This window comes from Momordica charantia (genome assembly GCF_013281855.1).
Source record: "Momordica charantia cultivar OHB3-1 chromosome 10 unlocalized genomic scaffold, Mcharantia_2.0 BLBB01000010.1, whole genome shotgun sequence".
In the NCBI taxonomy this organism is placed as follows: domain Eukaryota; kingdom Viridiplantae; phylum Streptophyta; class Magnoliopsida; order Cucurbitales; family Cucurbitaceae; genus Momordica; species Momordica charantia.
This window is the reverse complement of record NW_028275158.1, coordinates 12,317,918-12,336,895: the sequence shown is the minus strand read 5'-3', so window position 1 is coordinate 12,336,895 and position 18,978 is coordinate 12,317,918. Positions and strand designations below refer to the sequence as shown.

The 18,978-nt window shown below is 43.2% G+C and overlaps 1 long non-coding RNA gene across 1 annotated transcript; it reads right to left on the bottom strand.

Annotated features, from left to right (window-relative positions):
- Nucleotides 1-14,861: 14,861 nt before the first annotated feature.
- Nucleotides 14,862-17,763, bottom strand: LOC111025485 (uncharacterized). The gene is made up of 3 exons (XR_002603544.2): nucleotides 17,006-17,763; nucleotides 16,879-16,918; nucleotides 14,862-15,149 (listed from the first exon to the last, which is right to left on the bottom strand). It is a non-coding gene; the product is annotated as an uncharacterized LOC111025485 (long non-coding RNA).
- Between the last annotated feature and the right edge of the window lie 1,215 nt (nucleotides 17,764-18,978).

Sequence of the window (18,978 nt, the reverse complement as noted above, 5' to 3'; positions counted from 1 at the left end):
CGATGGTTCTTCTTGTCCTAAGAATAATCTTAATGTACTGCAGGAAGATGGCAGCGTACGTCCAAAATGACAAATTGTTGATACACTGCTTTCAAGATAGTTTATCTGGTCCGGCCTCTCGTTGGTACATGCAGTTAGATAACTCTCATGTTGGCTCGTGGAAGAATCTGGTCGACTCCTTCCTAAAACAATATAAGCGTAACATAGACATGGCTCCAGATCGCTTAGATTTACAGAGGATGGAGAAGAAGAGTAGAGAGAGCTTTAAGGAGGATGCTCAAAGGTGGAGGGACACGACAACTCAAGTCTAACCTCCTTTATGGATAAAGAGCTATCTGCCATGTTCATCAATACCCTAAAACATCCTTTCTATGATCGGATGATAGGAAACGCTTCCACAAATTTCTCTGATATTATGACCATCGAAGAAAGGATCGAATACGGGGTTAAACATGGGCTGATAACCAATACTGCCGAGGAGTCATTAGCCGCAAAAAGGCAAGTCATTCTAAGAAGAAGGAAGGTGAGGTGCAAATTATGGGAGCAGACCGACACTCTTGGAAACAACAACAATACGGTCGGACACCACGATACACTCCGTATTTGTGACGTCCGAGAGAAGGGTACATGAATGAACCGATACCACATACGAATGAGAGGGATCCTGAGATTATTGAAGAATGGTCAATAAAGAGTTAAAACGAATTGATAGTCACTACCTATACCTGATTACGCTTGTTTACATGCGTAAAAAGAAGGTTTTAGATGCTGTTTTTACAATGTTTCAGCTTTGTTTCGGATTTTTCTCGATCGTTTGAGTTCCAATTCATGCAAAATTCATATATTATGGTTTGTGGTTGGCTTATATTGTATTTATGACATTTTAGGACCATTTGTGAGTGCAAATTAATCAAAAGAAGCAAAAAGACGAAAAAAGCATCATGGGAGGCGCCAGGCGCCTGGGAAGCCTGCAGAAAAACTGGTTTTCTTCCAACTTTGCCCTTAATGAAACGCGTCTTCCAATGCGTTTTGGTGGTTCCAACCGATGCATACGTGTAGAAGAAGTGTTCCACTATCAGTTTGAGCACGATTTGGTCAGTCAAAAGAGTTGGAAATGGGTGATTCACCATCGTTTTAGGACCTACCTAACCAATTCTGCACAGCTATAAATTCCAGCAACTTCTCCACCAAATTCATCAAGCCTTGCTTCCTTCTCTTGATCATTTTTAGTGTTTCTTTGTTGCTTTCTAAGTACTTTTGAGTTGCTTTCTAAGTACTTTTGAGTACTTTACATTCCTTTATTGAGCTTGTTTTGTTTCCATTTGTACTTAGTCATTTTCTACTTATTCAAATATATAAAAATCTAGCACTTTGCTTATTCTCTCTTTGCCTTTACTTTATTTTTAGTTAAGAGAGTTGTGTTTTTGGAGGAAAGAGCACGTGACACTCCCCCTTGCTTGAAAGAGAAGGGCGAAGCTCTCAATCCCGATAAAAACTCTCTGTTAGTTAACTTTTGTTTTTCACACATGCATTCCACATTCAACCATTTTACTTGTTGTATTTTCTTCAATATGTCTTTCTAAATTCCCGTCTCTAGCCTGGTTATGGATAGTTAGCCTTTTATGTCTAAAAAGGGTTGCTAAGAAGAAGTGTTTTTGCTTTCCATTCATTGCTCAACATGTTTTCCCAAAAAGTTAGGATTTAGAGAAGGCCACTGTAAGTCTTAACAAGTCAATACTGAAAAGGTTGCTTATTTGCATTGTTGAGTGGTTAAACCGAGGAGAGGAGCGCCTTAGACATAAGGGTTCTGCTTAAGTAGCCTAGACATAGGACCTTAACCCGAGGTTGCGACTATTTCCATCCTAAAACTAAGATATATCTCATAATAGACATATTAGGGAATGTCTTAGGACTTTGAACTTGCTTAGACATAAGTCAAGTGAGAAGCGTAGTCGTTGGTTTCTAAAGTAAAATGCATATTGTCCTTAGCATGTCCTTGATTCTTTGTTGGCTAACTTGAAGTAATTCGGGCTAGGTTTTATTATTATAAGTCCAAATCCCAAATCCAAACCATTATTTGTGACCACTTCCCATTTTACAAGAATCACTCATTCCAACATTCACTATTCTTTAAAACTTTAGAGTTTGGAAATTGTTTAGAAGTCCTTGAGGATCGATACTTGGATACTCCATCCATTTTATATTACTCTGACAGGTGTGCGCTTGCATCTATATAATTGTTACCACGCTTAGCGCGTGCGTTCAGCATAAACGCCCAGTCAATACCAACAAGGTGTACCTTCCTTTTCGGTGGCTCAATTGTAAGAACTCCAAAGTTAAGCGTGCTTGGCTTGGAGCAATCTTAGGTTGGGTGACCTCCTAGTAGGACTCGTGTTGGTCTGTAGGGGCAATCTATGCTCTTCAATTTTTTTTTTCTCTCATCAGTTTTTGTTGCCGCTCTGTTTCGCTAGGCATAGAGTGTTCACTAAGCGTACCAAATAAAATGTAGTGGACCTTTTACTATTATGGGAGTTTCGACTGCCACTTTCCTATTAGTCTATGCGTGAAGTATCGTGCTAACGTCTTACTGAAATTTTGTGCCGTTCTTCCACACAATGCCTCCCCGTCGTAGTATGAGATTGCGAGCTGACGTCGACCCCGCTCCCGGAGGTGAGAACAGAGCGGATCCACCGCCCCCTCCTGCTGGGAATCAGGCAGGAGTAGTCCCTCCATTTCCTCCAGCAGCAGCTCGAGAGCGGGCAGATCCTCCAGTTCCCCCAGCAGTTCCTCAGGTGAAGCCCCAATTGGTGTTGCTTGTGGAGGCATTGCAAGCAGTGATCAATAACGCAGCAGGGGTGGGCGGGGTCCAAGCTCCGCCACCCCAACACCTTCATACTCCCCAGAGCGAGGCTCGCTTCATCAAGGATTTCAAGCGTTACGGACCCCCAACCTTTCACGGTGAGAGTGAAAGAGCGACTGCAGTGGAAGAGTGGATCAGAGAGTTGGAAGCCCTTTACGCGTATCTTGGTTGCGAAGACCAATTCAAGGTGAAAGGTGCGGTTTTTATGTTGAGGGGCGAGGCCCTGAACTGGTGGGACTCAGTAGCAGCGGCAGAGGATCATGCAAATGTACCAATTCCGTGGGCGAGGTTCAAAGACTTGTTGTACGACTACTACTATCCGGAGACTGTGAAAGACATGAAGGAGGCGTAATTCCTGCATCTAATCCAAGGAACCTTATCGGTGGCACAGTATGAAAGGAAGTTCACGGAACTCTCCCGTTTCGCTCTAGAGTTGATTCCCACTGAGGCATTGAAGATCAAGAGGTTTGTTAAAGGCTTGCGCAAGGGAATCAGAGGCCCGGTGGACCTCCAGCGACCCACCACCTATGCTGAAGCGGTTAGGGGCACCTTGGTTATGGATAAGGATGTCTCCAACAAGGCCTCACCCCTGTCAGAAGTCGGATCATCTTCAGGTGTGAAAAGGAAGTTCCCTCCGACTTATGCCGACCCGGTATTGAGAGCACCCCAGCGCCAGGCTCAGCACTAGGGCATGCCGCCAGTATGCCCCACCTGTCAGAAAAGACATACGGGGCAGAGCTGGATGGGAAGTAAGGGTTGTTTCAGGTGCGGAAGAGAGGGGCATTTTGCAAGGGAATGTCCCATGTCGGCCGCAAATACACAGAGGTTAGGCCAGAAGATTTCCCCATCAGTTTCGACGCAGGGAAATAACCAAAGGGCTCGTGTCTTCGCACTTACTCGTAAGGAAGCGGCGGATGCCGAAACCGTGGTCACAGGTATTTCTTCTCATTTTTTGGGCTTTGTGTGTGAGTGTATGTCCTTATCTTTGCATTGTGATCCAGGTACTGTCTTAGTCCATGATGTGCCTGTGTATGTATTGTTTGATTCGGGGTCGAGCCACACTTTCATCTCTTCTGCGTTTGTTCGTCAGGCAACCCTCGAATTAGAGCCATTAGGGTTTTTGTTGTCGGTTTCTACACCATCAGGGTCGGTTTTGATCGCTAGTCAAAAGGTGAGGGCAGGTGAGTTGTCTTTTGATAATCAGACCCTAAGGGCAAGACTGATCCAGCTGGACATGCAAGATTTTGACCTTATTTTGGGCATGGACTGGCTAGCTACCAACCAAGCCAACATTAATTGCTCGAGAAGAGAAGTCTCCTTCCAACTACTTTCGGGTCGGAACTTTACATTTAAAAGAGTTACGGGTAGAGTCCCAAGGACAGTATCAGCGTTGAAGGCAAAACGCCTGTTGCAGAATGGAGCTTGGGGATATTTGGCCAACGTCGTTGACATTAGTAAGACTCCACCTAGTATCGACTCTGTTCACGTGGTCAGAGAGTTCCCAGATGTGTTCCCCAATGACCTTCCGGGGCTACCCCCTGTTCGTGAACTGGATTTTTGTATCGACATACCACCCGGGACAGCCCCCATTTCGAAGGCACCGTACCGCATGGCTCCAGCGGAACTTAAGGAGCTTAAGGCTTAGCTGGAAGAGCTCTTAGACAAAGGCTTCATTTGCCCGAGCGTGTCTCCTTCGGGTGCTCCCGTGCTGTTTGTGAAAAAGAAAGATGGATCTATGCGACTTTGTGTTGATTACCGGGATCTGAACAAGGTCACAATAAAAAATAGGTACCCCCTTCCTCGCATCGATGACCTCTTCGATCAACTAAAAGGAGAAAGGGTGTTCTCGAAGATAGACCTACGATTGGGGTACCACCAGTTGAGAGTTAAAGACGCCGACATAGCTAGGACAGCCTTCAGAACCGGGTATGGGCATTATGAGTTTACCGTTATGTTTTTCGGACTCACTAATGCCCCTGCGGCATTTATGGACCTTATGAATCGAGTTTTTAAGGAATTTTTGGATCTGTTTGTGATCGTGTTTATCGATGATATTTTAATTTACTTCAAGACGGAAGAGCAGCACGGAGGACATCTGCGGCAGGTTCTTACCGCTTTGAGGAAGAACAGCCTGTACGCGAAGTTCTCGAAATGTGAGTTTTGGCTGGTTAAGGTGGCTTTCCTTGGCCACATAGTCACCAGGGAAGGTATTGCCGTGAACCCGGCTAAGGTGGAGGCGGTCAGTGGTTGGCCAAGGCCTCGCACAGTGACCGAAATCCGCAGTTTTCTCGGCTTAGCCGGCTATTATAGAAGGTTCGTCCAAGATTTCTCTTGGGTGGCAGCGCCGTTGACTCAGTTAACCCGCAAGAATGCCACGTTCAATTGGAGCGATGAATGTGAGAAAAGCTTCCAAGAACTGAAGGAGCGTTTGGTCATGGCCCTAGTGTTAACAGTACCGGATGGGTCGGGAAGTTTGGTGGTGTACAGTGACGCTTCACGAAGGGGTTTAGGTTGTGTTCTGATGCAGCATGGAAAAGTCATTGCCTATGCCTCACGTCAGTTAAAGGTACACGAGCTTAACTATCCCACCCATGACTTGAAGCTTGCTGTGGTAGTGTTCGCCTTGAAGATATGGAGACACTACCTTTATGGGGAAAAGATTCAAATCTTCACTGATCACCAAAGTTTAAAATATTTCTTCACTCAGAAAGAACTTAACATAAGGCAGCGGAGGTGGTTAGAACTGGTAAAAGACTACGACTGCGAGATCAATTACCATCCGGGTAAGGCAAACGTGGTGGCCGATGCACTCAATAGAAGAGCAGCAAGCGTAGCTCCTCTAGTAGTACCTCCTAGACCAGTGTTAGATGAGTTGGACCGTTCTGAGGTGGAGTTAGCGGTAGAAGATGTTTTAGCAGTGCTAGCTCAACTCTCGGTCAAACCCACCCTAAGACAGCGAATCATCGCTGCACAAAAGGGAGATTCCAGTCTGAGCGAGGGTTTCGTGATGCTGGGCCAAGGAGATTTTTCCCTTTCGGAAGATAAGGCCTTGCTCTATCAGGGGAGACTGTGCGTGCCAAGAGATTTTCCTTTAAGGAGGGATTTACTAACCGAGGCTCATAATACCTCATTCTTGGTGCATCCTGGGAATACCAAGATGTATAGAGATCTTAAGAGACACTATTGGTGGCACAATATGAAGCGTGAGATTGCTCAGTTTGTTAGTAGCTGTTTGACGTGCCAACAGGTGAAAGCCTCCAGATAGAGGCCCGCCGAGTTGTTGCAACCTTTAAGTATACCGGTGTGGAAGTGGGATGACGTAGCCATGGACTTCATTACAGGGTTACCGAGGACGGCTAAAGGATTCACAGTGATTTGGGTGATTGTGGATCGCTTAACAAAGTCTGCGCATTTCATACCAGGCAAAGCCACGTATTCAGTAGAAAGGTCGGCGGAACTTTATCTGCATGAAATAGTTAGACTCCATGGCATACCAGTGACCATAGTGTCAGATCGGGACTCCCGTTTCATGTCAACGTTTTGGCGGAGTTTGCATAAAGCTCTGGGGACACGACTCGATTTCAGTACGGCGTTCCACTCCCAGACCGATGGCCAGACCGAGCGTCTGAACCAGGTTCTGGAAGATATGTTGAGGGCTTGCACATTGGATTTCGGTGGTTCTTGGGACAAACACCTGTACTTAGTAGAGTTTGCATACAACAACAGTTATCAGGCGACCATTGACATGGCCGCATATGAAGCGTTATATGGGAGAAAGTGTAGGTCGCCGGTGCATTGGGATGAGGTCGGTGAGAGAGTCCTGTTGGGACCAGAATTGATACAAGAAACTAATGGCGCCATCCAAAAGATTAGAGCAAGAATGCAGACGGCCCAAAGCAGACAGAAGAGTTACGCTGATGTTAGGCGAAGAGCATTGGAATTTGATGTCGGTGACCATGTTTTCCTTTGTGTGGCACCGGTGAGGGGAGTCCTACGTTTTGGTAAGAAGGGAAAACTCAGTCCAAGATTTATTGGTCCTTTTAAGATCTTGGAGCGCATCGGCCCGGTCGCTTACCGGTTGGCTTTGCCACCGTCGTTGAGTGCAGTGCATAATGTGTTCCACGTGTCCATGTTGAGGAAATACGTCCATGACCCTTCCCACGTCTTGGATTACGAACCACTGCAGGTAGATGAAACATTGTGCTATAAAGAAGTACCCATTGGGATCGTAGCGAGAGAGACCAAAGTGCTGCTGAACCGGGTGATTGACTTGGGTGAAGGTCTTGTGGAGGAACTACCAAATAGAAGAGGCTACTTGGGAGAGAGAAGACGAAATCAGGGCCCATTATCCTGAATTGTTCGAGCAACGAACTTTCGAGGACGAAAGTTTTTGAAGGGGGGAAGTCTGTAATGCCCCGCGTTACTCAGGTTAGCTTGCCTCGAGTTCCGGGAAATTTTTATAACAAAATAGATTATTTATTTATTTATTTCATTTTATTTTGTTTGATTCATCAGTTATCTTTATTTAATTTAAGTGTGGCATCTCGGCTAGTGTGTATTGCTACAGAATTAGTGGTGAGTTAGTAGCGTGTAGTTATTTATCAAGTTATGGTTTAGTACGAATTCAGCTATGTGACACTTGTTTTGGGCCATTGGGCCATTTACGAACTTATATTATTGGCCTGTTTTAACAAGGAGGGGTTGGGTAAGTGGGCCTTAAACAAAAGGAAAAGAACCCAAGCCCAAAGGAGTTAAAGTTTTTAAACAAAGAAAAACCCTAGCCCTTATTCTTTCCTCTTCTTCTTCCTCCCTTTCACTCTCTTGTTGAAGCCGCCGACCACCCCCCACTCGGGTTCTTCTTCTCCAGCGAGCAGCTCCGTTCAGGCGACGCGACGAACAGCGGCGACATCGGAGCAGTAGGTGCAGCGTCAGGACAGCAGCACTGCAGCAGCAGCGTCGGGCTCCGACAGCAGCAGGCAGCGTCGGGCAGCAGCTGGCGCGGGGGTTGGGCAGCAGCAGGCGGCGACGCGTGGTCTCGGACAGCAGTAGGTGCGGCGGGGCGGCGCGTGGTGGCTGTTCACAGTGTTTTCCCTCGATCCGACACACTCCAACGACTCGAATAGCTTAGATCTAGGAAGCCCGGTAATTTTCTTTGACCCACCCTTGTTCGAAGTTAGATTTGGATTACCCACACCTAAACGAAATCGATTTGGAATACCCACACCTAAGCGAAATTGTTTTGTAGTAACGGACATCAAATCGAAGCCGCTGGAGGTCATTTTGGGCGTTTCTCGCTGCTGTAAAAACATGGACAGCAGTGTTTTGGGTGGTATCCGGTGATTAACTTCATCCGTTCGAAGCCCAATTTACGCTACCCACCCCTTTGCAAGCTAGATCTAATTTACCCACACCTACACGAAGTCGTTTTGCGGTAATGAGACCCGTTGAACCCTCTTAGAGTTCTTTTCGAAGGCTGAAAAGTATATTTATATTGCTGTATTTTTCTGTTTTTGTGCGTAGGTGTGAGTTTGACGCAAACTTAAGGACGTGGTTGAGTAAGTAGCACCAGGGGGCGAGTGCGTGCGTTATTTAGCGTTAACGGAATGGTTTTGATGCTGATTTTTTTTTGCTAAAATAATTTAATTGAGCATGTAGGGATTGTTAGTTTTGATTTGTGAACTTCTAGTGATTTTGTTGCCGTCTTTCTATTATTGAACACTTATGAGGAAACGTGCTTTCTGTTCTTATTGTTGTAGGCGACTAGTAGATTCTGAGTTGTTGTGGTTAGAAGTAACTGGCTCATGACGTTTTGCAAATATGTTGTAAATGAAATGCTCGCGTTGTTAAACTGATAATTTAGTTTATATTGTTTTAGTTGTGAGCCGTTGGGTGTGACTTGTTTATTACAAGGAAAAGCATGCTTGTGAACTGTGCAATGAATTGGAATGTGGGAAATTTACTTGTAGGTGGTCATGGGAGGGTTAGTGAAGTGGTGAAGGGTGAAGGGTGAAGGGACGGGTTGGCAGTCCGTTAACTATGAGTGTTCTGATCTGAAAATGCATATAAATCGCTTGGAGGTTCAAAGCCTTGAGTACTGGCCTTGGGAATAAATGACAAGGCCGAACGTCAAATTTTCGTAAATGAGTATTGGGGTCTTGGGGATAAATGTCAAGGACCAATACGCTGGGAAGTCATCGGTACCTTGGGGATAAACGGCAAGGACCGGTGCACAGTTCAGGCCTTGGGAATAAATGGCAAGGCCGAACATCAAGTTTCTGTAGAGAAGTATTGAGGCCTTGGGGATAAATGTCAAGGGTCAATGCGACTCGAGGAGTTAGGCTTGAAGGACTAAAGTAGAGTGGTGCTTGCAAAGTAGTGGTGCTAGGCCTTGGGAATAAATGGCAAGGTCGAACATCAAGTACTGTAAAAGGAGGGGGCGGTATCTTGGGAATAAATGTCAAGAGCCGTCATGCCTCGAGAAGTTAAACGGGGAGTAACACAGGGGGGTGTAGAGGGAAGTTTAGTACTGTGGGACAAGGGCTAGTGCATCATTGGTTGTAGTCTCGGTAGTTCCGACGCATGGTTGTTGTATGTAAATGTCAAGTTACTGTTTTTTTTATCTCTCGCTGTCTATTTAATTGCCTTGCTATCGTTTTATTTTATATGTCGTGACTGTGAGCATGATTTTTGTGTTAGTTAGGAAGTGCTACTTACGGAGTACCTTACGTACTCACCCCCCCTTTTTATCCTTATTTGTTTTCAAGTGTGAACAGGGTCGACCGCGGTGATGACGTGGAGAGGGCTTGACCGAGGAGGGATCACTAGTCGAGTTAGTGAGGATAGAGGGAAGGGTCGTTTGGTACGAGTAGCGTTGGGATTTATGTTATTGCTAGGTGTGGACCGAGGAGAAATTTTGTATTCTTTAGAACTACTTTATTTTTTTTTTATGGATGTTGTTGGTAAACGCGTCACTGTTATCGTTGGAGTTTAGGTGTACGGTTGTTTTATTTATTTAAGAATTTTAGCCACTGAGGCAGATATGAGATGTCTTTGTTTTTAAATTGCCCACGGAGAGCGAAGTTTTGCCAGTTTATAAAATTGATATTTCTGGTGGAACTTATGGGAGTCGAAGCTTTAATTCATTTAAATTATTTCCCAGGGAGTTGATTATCTCGTGTTTAGAGTTAAGGCTAGACAGGTGAATTATTTAGCGTTGCCTAGGATGGTATATAACATATTGGGGCGTTACAGATGGAATCAGAGCAGAACCTCTCCCAGTAAGATGTGGTTCGGGGACGAACCAAAGCGGAAGCTAGTGGGCATGTGACGCCCGAGAGAAGAGGTACATGAATGAACCGATACCACATCCGAATGAGAGGGATCCTGCGATTATTGAAGAATGGTCAATAAAGGGTTAAAATGAATTGATAGTCAGTACCTATACCAACAAGGTGCACCTTCCTTTTCGGTGGCTCAATCGTAAGAACTTCAAAGTTAAGCGTTCTTGGCTTGGAGCAATCTTAGGTTGGGTGACCTTCTAGTTGCTTTAGGCGTAGCCAGGTCGCAGGGTAATGCCGGGGCAGAGAGGTGCCGAAACCGGATTCCGAATCCTGGGCCTGGGGTGTTATAGTATTATTACCGAACTGCACTGCATTGAAATACAAAGTTCAAGCTTTGATCAAGGCAGGTTAGTTGAACTTTAAAAAAGAAAATGGGCCTGATGTAAGTAAGAATCCGCTGCCGAATCATCAGAATGTCCAAATAAATACAATCGAATGCTAAGGAATCAAGTCGAAGAGTAAGGTTGCCGATATTACAACCCTTTTGGAGGAGCTATTTGAAATTCTCCTAGGCGGCGAGTATAAAGGGTATGATGAAAATCTGACGTGCCCGTTCCACGCTGGGGCGAAAGGACACTCTCTAGAGCATTGCAACTGTTTTCAAAAGATAGTTCAAGAGTTGTTAGACTCAAAAGTCCTTACTGTTACAAAATCTCACCTGAAGAAAGGGATACATGTCGTGGAGGATATCTTGGTTGCTAAGGCTCAAGTGATTCTCTTAAGCCAAAACCTCTCACCATCTTTTACTGTGAAAAGCCAGATGCACCCAACTGCAATCGGAAACCAATCACGATCACAGTCCCAGCTCCTTTCGAGTATAAAAGTTCCAAAGCAGTGCCTTGGAGATATCAGTGTAAGGTAACTGTAGGGCAAGAGGTATCATCTCCTTCACATGACAATATCACCAGAGTAGGAGGTTTGATACGAACTGGGAGATGTTATACATTGGATAGCTTACTAAAGCGCGTGAATTGACCCGCTAGTGAAAAGAATAAAGAGAAAGCAAGTGAGAAGAATAAGAAGAAGGTAGAGGAAGATAAGAAAGGGAAGGCCAAACTCAACGAGGATATTTATGATGAACTTGTGGAGGCAATTGTTGTAAAGGATGCAAGTCCTAAACAACCCGTGTCCGAGGAAGAGACTTAAGAGTTTCTAAAGCTAGTGAAGCAGAGTGAATACAAAGTTATTGAACAATTAGGTCGGACACCCGCAAAGATCTCTATATTATCTTTACTGTTATCCTCTGAAGCGCATCAGAATACATTGTTGGAGGCCTTGAAGCAGGCTTTCGTTTCACAAGACATCATAGTGGATAATTTGAGCAACGTTGTGGGGAATATAACGACATCTAGCTCCATCACTTTTACAGACGCGGAGATACCATCAGAGGGTACAGGACATACCAAAGCTCTCCACATCTCAGTTAAGTGTAAAAACTTCCTAATAGCAAAAGTCCTTGTGGACAATGGATCTTCTAAACATAATGCCAAGATCCATGCTAGAGAAGTTACCGGTTGATATGTCCCATATGAGACCTTGTAATGTGATAGTAAGAGCTTTCGATGGAGCTCGCAGCGTTGTTGTTGGGGATATTGAGATCCCGATCAAGATAGGTCCTTGCACCTTTGACATAACATTTCAGGTTATGGACATTACATCAGTTTATAGTTTTTTTGGGGCGACCTTGGATACATTCGGCAAGGGCAGTTCCGTCTACTCTACATCAGAAAATTAAATTTGTGGTTGACCAAAAGTTGGTGATCATATCGGGACAAGAAGACATTCTAGTCTTAAGGCTTGCTTCGATGCCATACGTTGAAGCAGCAGAAGAAGCTTTTGAGTATTCATTCCAATAATTCTAAATTGCAAATGCTACAACTTTACATGGGAAGTTTAGAAGACCTAAGCCACAACTTTTAGAGGCCGTCCTTAAAGGAGACAATGAGAGTTTAGACAAGCTGCTGAGGATGGCTAAAAGGAGGTTCGGGCTAGGGTATAAGCCAAATAGAGGTGACATCACTAGAGTGTAGAACCGTGAAAAAGCAAAATGTCTAGCAAGATTTAAGAATAGGGAGCATGATTACCCAAGGAGGACTGTTCCACCTCTCAGCCACTTTTTCAGGAGTGCTGGCATAATCCATCAGGAGTACGATGAGAGTTCTGCAGTGGCAGCAGTGACAGAAGAAAGAGAGCAAGCCGGACCTTTTATCTGCCCGTGCCCAGACAGTTTCGAGCGACCAATTGGAGCGTGTTAGAGCTACCGTCTTTTATAAATAATAAGTCAAAGTAATTGTTTTTTCCCCCTTATTTGCTTAATTAATAAATTAATTTTCTATTCCCCTGTGTATTCTATCCAGACGTATCATTTGTCTATAATTCTTCCACATCAATAAAGTTTAAATTCATTCACTTTGTTTCTTTCCTTTGTTATTTCTGTGGGCTAATTTATTCATTTCTTTCCTTTTCCTTTCTTTTCTCCCTTATTATATCTTAAGCAGTAATACTGAGATTGAATGTGATAATGATTCGAAATACAAGCTCGATACATCTATATACAACGTCGAGTCTAGTGAGGAAATGAATGATGAGCCCTCTGATGAGTTATTAAGAATGTTAAAAGAAGAAGAAAAGATGTTAGGACCCCATGAGGAATTAACCGAGACAGTTAACTTGGGATCACAAGCCGAGGCCAAAGAGGTTAGAATAAGCACTAATATGCCTTCAGAGAGTCGCAAGAAGTTGACAGAGTTACTTCATGAATATGCTAATGTTTTTGCTTGGTACTATCAAGATATGCCTGGTTTAGATACAAACATTGTAGTGCAAAAATTGCCAATCAACCCAGAGTTCAAGCTGGTGAGGCAGAAGTTATGGAATATGAGGCCATATATGTTGATCGGGATAAAGGACGAAGTAAGGAAGCAAATTGATGTAGGGTTCCTTACGTTATCTAATTACCCTGAGTGGGTGGCAAACATTGTCCCTGTACCAAAGAAAAATGGACAGGTAAGAATGTGTGTGGATAGAGACTTGAATCGTGCAAGTCCAAAAGACAACTTCTTGCTTCCTCATATATCGATGTGTTGGTTGATAATACGGCTGGGTTCTCAACCTTCTCCTTTATGAATGGGTTCTCAGGCTACAATCAAATCAAGATGGCTCCTGAAGATCATGAAAAAACCACATTCATTAAGCTATGGGGAACTTTCTGCTACAAAGTTATGCCATTTAAGCTAAAAAACGCTGGGGCAACCTACCAGCATGCCATGGTTACTCTCTTTCATGACTTGACGCATAAAGAAATTGAAGTTTACGTGGATAATATGATTGCCAAGACAAAACAAGGCGAGGAGCACACAACTATTTTAAGGAAGCTGTTTGATCGATTGAGGAAGTTCAAATTGAAACTCAATCCCAACAAATGCATAATTGGGGCAACCACTAGAAAACTCCTGAGTTTTGTAGTAAGCCAAGAAGGCATTAAAGTTGACCCAGATAAAGTCAAAACAATCTTAGAGATGCCACCTCAACAAAAGCAAAAAGAAGTCAAAGGATTTCTAGGATGACTCAACTACTTCGCAAGGTTCATATCTTACTTAACAGCAACTTGCGAACCCATTCTTAAATTGCTCCGCAAGAACAACGATGGGGTATGAAGTGAAGATTATCAAGCAACATTTGATAAGATTAAGTAGTATTTGCAAGACCATCCAATTCTTGTGCCACCAACTCCAGGACAACCCCTTATTTTATATCTCACAGTGACTGAAAACTCAATGGGATGTATACTGGGGTAGCATGATGATTCAGGTAGGAAAGAACAGGCTATATATTATTTAAGTAAGAAGTTCACCGATTGCGAGACTAGATACTCTCAAGTAGAAAAAACTTGTTGTGCTCTAGCTTGAGCTGCCCGTCGTCTAAGACAATACATGTTGTATTATACCACATGGCTGATTTCAAAGATGGACCCCATAAAGAACATTTTTGAAAAGTCGTCTCTCTTGTCGAATTGCAAGGTGGCAGGTTCTCTTGTCCGAATATGATATTGTCTATGTGACTTAAAAGGCCGTTAAGGGGAGTGCTTTGGCCGACTACCTAGCTCAACAACCTATAAATGACTACGTACCGGTGAAGTTCGATTTTCCAGATGAGTATATCTCCACCATAACCGCAAGTGAGGAAAGTTTAGACTCACAAACTTGGACCATGATGTTTGATGGTGGCTCTAACGAGTTAGGTCATGGGATAGAGGCTATTTTGATATCACCCAAAGGGGAACTATACCCTCTTACCGCCATATTACGTTTTGACTACACATGTAATGCCCCAGGAATTTCATCATTTCCAAACAGGGACCGTTACTAAGCCTACCTAAAATTTTCACATAAACAAGAGAATTTTCTTCACAACAACACTAAGCAATAAAACTACCACGCTTTTGCTGCGCTACTCTGATTTCCAACACTCACGAGAGCTTGAACAATTAGAACAATAACACTAATGTTTTAAGAGAAACTCACGTCCTATACAGATAAACCATTTAATACCGACTCCACATTAACCAAACCCTTCAAGGAAACCTTACTAACTATAAACCATCCACTAAATGAATATTAACATTTCGAATAGCAATGAAGCAAAAGCTAATTCAAGTACGATTAACTTAAACAAATGTATTCATAAATATCCTAAGTGGATTACAATCCCGTAGTTCAAGAGGCTAACAAAATTAATGCTCTAAAAAAACAATGAATCGGCAACCTTACGACATCCTTTAGACAATAAAACTAAACAAAACCAACCACTACCAACTCAACTACAACATTAAATGGCCACAACTATCCTAACTAAAAGAAATTTAATTGCACACAGCATAGCTAATGGTCTTTCCGATCAAGCCTCCTTCTCGCCATCACCATCCCAAGAGCTAGCTCGATACCTGCGAACTGGAGGGGGGAAAAAGAGGGATGAGTACAACCACAGTACTCAGTAAGCAGCCCTTATTTGAAGGGTCACGCACAAACAGCATACTTATCAAAGAACAACGTGTCATGCTTATTAAAGAATCAACACACACACATCATGCTCAATCAAATCACGAAACATTCACAGTCATGCTTTTCATCACATTATGCATTCAAACATAGACACATTCCATAAACTTCGGTGACAACCACAACCAGTAACACATTAACTACCAACCTCTAGTCTCCCTAACATCTCAAGTACCTCTACGCTTATCACAGCTACTCTAGCCTTCCACAGTTAACTCCTTCGAGCAGAGTCGGGCCCTGACCATTTATACCCAGAGCCCCGACTCTGCAGCATCGGCCCTCGACCATTTATGCCCGAGGCCTTGAACCCTGCATCGACCCTCGACCATTTATACCCGAGGCCTCGATGTCTTACAATCTATTGGCCCTTGACCATTTATACCCAAGGCCCCAATAGTTCTCATTTCGAAAGACTCCTCGCATTGACCCCCGACCATTTATACCCAAGGCCTCGACGCTCATCTTTATCCAATATTGGCGTATCGACCCCTGACCATTTATACCCGAGGCCTCGATACCCAATTAGTGACGTATCAACCCTCGACCATTTATACCCGAGACATTGACACTCACTCATTCACTTCGTAACTTTCATAACTCCACATATCATTTCTACCCTCCAACCAGGATTTCAGTACTACTTCCCTAATAACACCAACCACCACAAAGCCCAACAACAACGCAACCACTAGTAAGATTTCAATGCATCACGAGTCTCAATGACACAAAGTTTGACAACAACTAACCTGCTCACAGCATAGCGCACACAAAGCTTCAACAAACAACCTTGTGACATTCTTCACATAACATGCTTTTCACAACATAACAAATCCTAATCACTTCCAACCAACCATACAATATCAGTAAGTTCCTAAAGTTGCAGACAACAAACATGAATACCAGTCATATACATATCCAATATATAAAATAACCGCAAGTTACAATAACAACATCGACCTCACAAACCTGTCCAACAATTAAAATAATAAGAGGAACATGTTTATAATGTAAAATCAGCAAGAACAATTTCTATTAACACACATCAACGCACACACCCGCCCCCGTGCTACTTACTTTGTTATGTCCCAAAATTCTCATAAGAGTCCTACTTGCTACTACGCCATGCCTCATGCATCAACAATCTCATAACAGTCCAATATGCGATACACCAAAATGATCATATGTAAAAGCCAATCAATCTAAAATAGTCCAACATGATCCAACAGCTCCAGCAGGCATCGTTCATAGAAAAAGCACAATCAACCACTTAACCAAAATATAATTGATAAATACCCACCATACATCAAACACAACCGATTTCTCATAACTATTCAATACGCTTTCGAAACAACAGATTATAATACCGGTATACAAATTTCATCATGAAAACCAATTAGAAGATAATAGCAATTCAATCATAGTCATCCAGGATTACCTGGCTACAATTTATTTACACAACCACATACTTTTCCCAAGATATATCAACAGTTTTATCAACAATGACGTTTACTAAATGATAACAACGACAAGCGACATGCAAGTATCACACACGGGCACACGAGCAAACAACCATATCATATCAGCACACAACAACCAATCCCTCCAGTAAGAAACTACTTACAACAAAGTTCTAATGCGCTACCAAGTTCACCGAAGGGTTCCTAAATCCAAAAGCAAACGAAACTTGATTAGAATTCATGTTAGAAACACTTAGTTTGCATCGAAAGTGAGTTTAGATGATCCGTTACCTACTATCTCACCATAAAACCTCTTGGGTAAGGAGTGGGTCGACGCCGAGGAGGCTTGAGCTGCCGAATCCGGGTTCGAGAAGCTTCGAGCTTGCTGGTTTGATACCGAAAAGTAATGGGTAACTTAAATCTAGCTTCGAACAAGGATGGGTATCACGAATCGAGCTCCAATTTGGTATGGGTAAATGCCAAAATGCGTCGGAATACTTTTGCTCGCTTTGGAATCACAAAACGGGTCACCGAAGCGTTGATTCACGTGCTGGTTGCGGGTTCGTGGGTCGTCGACGGGTCGTGGGTAGAAGGAAAGACTACAGCTGGTCGTCGTTTGCTATTGGGACGTCAGATCTGAACGGAAATGCAGCTGGTTTGTCGGGCAGCCGCTGATACCGTCGGGTTCCGAAGGAAAACACGCCGCCGCCGCCGGATCTAAGCTCGGACTATTGTAGTTGCTGCAAGAGTGCCGTCGCACCGCCGGTTCTGATCAACGCTTGTCACCGACCGTCGGACTCCAACAAATCTGTTCAATAACGTGGGTGGGGGCTGAAATCGCGTGGGTTTCGTCGTACTGCCGCAGGGGAACTCGCGTGGGTCGTCGTCGATGGAGGAGAAGTGCCGTCGTCTGGAAATGTCGTCGCTCGCCGCAGAGGTGTCGTCGCCGGTGAAGACTTGCTGGAGAAGAAGAAGCAAGGGAAGGGGGGGCGGCGGCTCCAAAATGAGAGGAAGAAGAAGAAGAAAGGATAAAAAGAAAAAAAAAAGAAGAAGAAAAAAAACAAAATAGATTTAGGGTTTTTTTTTTCTTTATTTTGTTTTAAAACCTATAGCCCAATTCCCAAATCTTAAATGAGGCCCAAATAAGTAACACAAAGTCCCAGAAAAACAAGCCCAAAATTTCACTTTAAAAAATAAAATAAACCCACAACAATCCGAAATAAAACAGTTAACTTAAACTCTAAAAGCCAAGAATAGTAATCCAATAAGTAGAAAGTAAGTGTCCCAAAACCATGGATTTAGGATTTAAATAAAAATCTCCTGCACTGATCGAGAACTTAAATTATCTCAATCCAATGAAATTAAACTTAATTCTACTTTAGCCAAAAATTAGAAATTACAAAATTATAAAATCCAAGAATTAAGGTTATCAGCTTAGGGAAAAAAATCCAAAGACACTATTTATCTCTAAAAAGACAAGTCAGAGAACGCGGGGCGTTACAACACACATAAATATGGCCGAGTATGAAGTATGCTCAATGGGCGTCCAAGCTGCTATTGATATGAAGGTTACGAAACTTAAAGTTTTTGGGGATTCTATGCTAGTAATTCATGAGCTAAGAGGAGAATGGGAAACAAGAGATGCTAAGTTGTTGCCTTACAAACAACTCATAACAGAATTGTCACAAGAATTTGATGAAATCTCATTTGATTATTTGCCAAGAGAAAATAATCAAGTAGCAGAGATGCATTAGCCACATTAACAGTGATGTTCAATTTAGAACTCAATGAGGATGTCTGTCCGATTAAAGTTGGGAGGAGAGATGTCCCAACTTCTTTTATGAGCATTGAGGAAATACCCGACGGTAACCCCTGGTTTCATGACATCAAGCAATATGTCAAGAGTAAAAAATATCCACGAAATGCTTCAGAAAATGATAACCGCACCCTCCGCAAGTTGGCAACAAAGTTTTTCTTAAACAGAGAGATACTGTACAAGAGAAACCATGACATGGTTCTCCTAAGGTGCGTCGAAGGAAGAGAGGCCAATAAAATTATGGAGGAAATTCATGAAGGAATTTGTGGCACTCATGCAAATGGGCACATGATGGCTAGACAAATTTTAAGAGCTGGCTATTACTGGCTAACTATAGAGACAGATTGTATTAAATATGCAAGAAAATGTCACAAATGTCAAATTTACTTGGACAAGACTCATGCTCCTGCTTCTCATTTACATACTTTGACAGCCCCTTTGCCTTTCT